The following is a 4,899-nucleotide window of genomic DNA, read 5'->3' as shown; positions in this document are numbered from 1 at the left end:
TCCTTTAGGCTGCATTAGCCACCACAGTGAGTAAAACTCCATTGCTTTTGTAATATATTGTATAAATGTACATAAAAATAAATTATTAAAACATGTTTGTTTGTTTGTTGTCAGGAGGACCAAAATCTCTTTGTTCTTCCATGGCACACAAGAGGAAATTCCTTTTGATCTCTTTTATAATTTGTCACCTGTGTACAAAATTGATGTATTTTTGAAAAATTTACAGATGAGAAAAGATTTTTTTAGTAATACACCTTTGGCTCAGTTGCAATTGAAATGCATCACTACTTTTTTAATGCATTACTGTTCTATGGTTAGAAATTAAAACAGTTCTGTAAGTTATTAGACTTTTTTCTCCTAATTTGAAATTGTACAATCTAAATTATACTGGAAGTCCAGGACTTCTGGTAAAGATTATTCTGCAGATCTATATTTAAGTATTAAAGAGTTTGGATTAATATGTGAAAATACACTGACGTGTGCTGTACCCCTGTTTCTGTTGTAAGACAGTGTTTTTTTAATGAATAAAGCTTTTATGAACTAATTTGATTGTGATTTAATTCATGTTAATGAAATGTAAACATGTTTGCGTTCTATACATTAAGCCCAGACTCACAGGGATTGTGAAACTGTCACAAAATGACTTGATGTGTGCGTGCTGCACAAATTTCAAATGAATGGGATTTTGCACCTTAACCATAACCCTGAATAAAATGTTTTATAAGTTGTAATTGCATGAAAGAAATTCGAATCAAAACACGTTTAAAAGTTGTATCCAGCAGCGCAAAAAAAACAAAAATGCGGAAATTTGTTGGCACGCATGCATGTAAATAGATAATCACTTACATCATGGCAACTGTATTATTAATGAAGACTAGGGCTAAGCAATATGGACCAAAACTCATATCTTGATATTTTTTCTCAAAATGGCAATATACGATAATAAATCTCAATATGTTTTACTTATTAAAGTCTTGCCAGAAAGACAATAGGTTAAATTGCTGCATGGTGAAAAAATGCCACACAGGCACAATTATTAACAAAAGCTGTCTCACTTTTGGCTTTTTCTCCTATAAGGGACAGCATGTGTGAGTGAGTTCGGTAGTGTGGCTTGTTTAGGGGAAGGTCTGGGTTAGGATGCACTCATCAATCCAGCTAACTGTGCTGTTCCTGCTGTTCTGAGTAGAGAAAGTAGCGACTCCTAAAACAAGTATTTTCATACAAAATAACATAGGAGTCTGTTCTCCCATGTGCGTAAGTCCAAAAAGCCACACAGCGGCACTGTTTTTGGCCTGTGTGCTATTCCCCCATGTACTTAAGTCAGTCACTGCGCGCCTTATCCCAGTTACGCACTGTGGGTGGAGCAGCCTGAAATGTGGATGTTCCCATTCAAATCTGGCTTTACGCGCATTCTCCGGTGTGCGTAAGTCCTTTTCCTCTTACGCGCTTCTAACCCTGGAATAAGTGCAGCGCCCCCGATAAGGTGAACATTACATTACACTAGAAATATGGATCTAGCTTACATTTGAAGCCACACTGACTCGCAATTAATTAAAACTCTGACAGACGCAGACTTCTGTCCACGTTGGTCACGGTGATTTAACTATTCTTCATACTATGTCCAACATAAAGTCACAGTTTGATCAACTACAGAGTGAAACAAGCTGTTCATGTGGATGAGGATGGACCACAAACTGTTCCCACACATATTTTAATGAGGCTCAGTTCAGGTCACTTTAAACAATTGATATTTTAAAACTGCGTACTATGGAAACTAATAGTCTGTTTCACTGCAAAACATCCCCTCTGTGTTAAAGCAGGAAGCTCTGCGGCCGGGTTATTTCTCATATCTCCAGCGTATCGAACTCGGTCACGCTTTACAGCGATGATGATGATGATGATGATCAAGGAGAGAGATTTAACTGTGACTCGGACAGAATGTGGCCGATCCTCACACTGCAATAATTTGATCAATGATCTGATCAAATCAACCTGTTACGTTGTTTATCGTGAAGGCGTTTCAAATTAAAAGTGAAATAATCATTTTCCGAATTTCAGTGGACATTTACAAGCGTTGGGAAAACTCAATGTTCCGTGATTTCTAGACAGCCCAAAAAAAATGACAATCACCACCTCCTTTCCTTCAGCCCACCTTCATTCACAGATGACGCAGTTTTGCTCTACTTACGCGAGGTGGGCATGTCAGGAGCCTGGACTGGAATATACCAGCAGGAGAGAAGTGCGTAATTGCAGGCGCGCAAAAAAGCGCTTAAGTCCAGACGGGAGAATAACACCATATAGAATTTAAAAAATCTATTGATATAGGGGATACTGTAATTTTCTATATCGCCAATGTAGAAAAATTGATATACAGTATCTTGAATCTCGATATATTGCCCAGGCCTAATGAAGTCATGTTAAGATGACATGCAGAAGCTTAAACCTGTGACCTACTGCAAGTGCTGATCTACTGGATTTACTTCATGCACAGCAATCTTTAGAGTTCATGGAGAAGCAAAAATTCCAGTGAACAGCATCGTAAAGCCATAAGACTGAGGAGAATGACCGGACTGTTTGGGATGAGAGAAAGTCATTACAACTAAAGTAAACAGAAAAAACATCTCTGTACTAAAGACAAGGCGTACTGAACCAGGGAGTGGATGAGAAACCGGGTTCTACAAATTCTGATCAAGAGAACAAACAACGAATAAAAACCATTGTGTATCATCTCATGGTTACTTCCACAGGACTACCACCCCGGTCACAAAGCTAATCATGTTTCCAGCTATTTTAAATGGAACAATTGATTAACTATTATCAAACAGTCGCACAATTAAACAGTTTACATGTTCGATATGAACTAAGATTTTCATATCCAGAAAATCTGCAATAGTGTGTCCGAATCATTAGTGAACTGTCATAATAATATTAGAGATGAGTAGTAATAGCAGGCTGCATGTATAAGAGTAAGTGTTTGTGAACTTATGATGTAATCACTCTCCTTCGCACATTAACTGTTAAAAACCTGCCATGTGATGTAATCATTTGCAGTAAACAGAGCTCCTGCTTTGTTGCTCTCACTGCGCCACACCTTCCAATGGGTTTGGATTAAACAGAAAAGCACAGCTTTGTAGTAAGTATAACTACTTTAGCTCTTAGGACATCACCTGATGTGACAAACTCTTCAGTGTTGACAAGTTGAGTTAGAAAATAGTGCGTATTAATTGAAGTTGCAAAACCTGAAGAGTGTCCACCAATGTGAACATTTTTAAATCAAAGTTAAAGGCACTTTTTTCTCTACTGCATATGATTGAGTGAGAGATTTTTAGTCATGTTGTTGATGTCATGATGATTTTACTGATGATTTTAATTGATTTTACTGATGATTTTAAATGTTCTTATTGATTTTAAACAATTTAATGTTTTTATCATGTAAAGCACATTGAGTTGCCATGAGTATGAAATGCGCTATACAAAAAATTTGCCTTGCCTTGCCTTGCCTTGCCTTGCCTTGCCTTGCCTTGCCGTGCCTTTGTTATTGCCCGTGATGAGAAAACACATTGGTTTTTGCACTTAATAGCTCTCACTCTGCAGAGGAAACCTTTAAATGTAATCAGTGAAATTCTGAGTTGGGGTCAAAGATTACCCATTAGAACCCACAAGTCATTTAATTCTGAGGTGACAGGACTTATTGTTAGTTTTAATGCCAAATATCCAGCCAAATAGTGACCCACTGTCTGCATAATGAATCAGTTAAAAGCACAAAGGTAGTTTTGTTCAGTCATTTTAGAATCATTTCTTTGATAAAGATATATAATGTGGTTACTATTATTCATTCCATCAGGAGATGCTTATGTTTTTTCTTTGAGAAGTTGCCCTGTCTGCAGTCAAACATTCGGATTTTAAAGAGATATTTGCATGTTTCTGGGCACTGCAGTTTACAAATCTATAGGATTTATAGATCAACTCTGTTGTAGAGTTGCTGAGAAGATCACTTTTTTTGTGTGTTTGCTATAAATGCTTACTATATTTAATATTTTTCACATGGTATTTATAGAATGAAGTCACTTGATCAAAAGGTCACGTCTTTTTTAATCATTGGATTTTGTTTCCCTTTGCGTGCTCACATTTCCTCCCACGTTTCACAAAGCTGTGTGTGTTTGCTGTGCAACGGATGGGCTGCGACAGATTGTAACCTTAATCCGGATAAGCTGGTTGTAGCATTTGGATATTATCTCAAATATGTGGACATTTTATATATTTCTTATTAAATACCCTTTGTCTACATTTGCTGTCATCCTTGCTATTGCTTTTTCACAGCAGTTATCTGAATCACTGATCCTGATCACGGTACTATTATCAGTCAATCTTTAAAGGCTTGGAAGAATTTTCTATCTCCAGTGATAATACGGTAGTTCCAAATGTATCAGCACCCCCATTTAAAAAAATATAATAAAATTGTGATCAAATGTGCAATCAGTTAATAAAGTCGGTGGGGGGTAATTACGGAACCAACCCAACTTAACTGAGTCAGATTTCAAAAGATTTGGTCAATTATGAACCGATGTATGAGATTTTTTCATTTCACCAATGATGAGAAAATTGTGATTTTTTTAAATTTTGAAACTGATCTAGAATCAGTATATTGATGCAAATTTTAATGGACTCTTCCATGGTGTAATGTCTCTCTTGGTGAGATTTTGGCAAAATCTGTGAAGTACTTTTGATTGCAATAAACAAGGGTAATAAAAAACCCACATAATGTAACATCAAACAAGGCGATTTATCTTATGGCCAAAGCGTCTGTTTCATATCTTGTGACGTTGTAGTAGTGACACAAAGACATTAACCGTCTCCGGTTTTGTGGCAATTGCAAGTTCTACAAAGGCTTCAAGAACA

The sequence above is a fragment of the Gouania willdenowi genome, chromosome 21 (assembly GCF_900634775.1).
Source record: "Gouania willdenowi chromosome 21, fGouWil2.1, whole genome shotgun sequence".
Lineage (NCBI taxonomy): Eukaryota > Metazoa > Chordata > Actinopteri > Blenniiformes > Gobiesocidae > Gouania > Gouania willdenowi.
Note: the sequence above shows the minus strand (reverse complement) of the source record.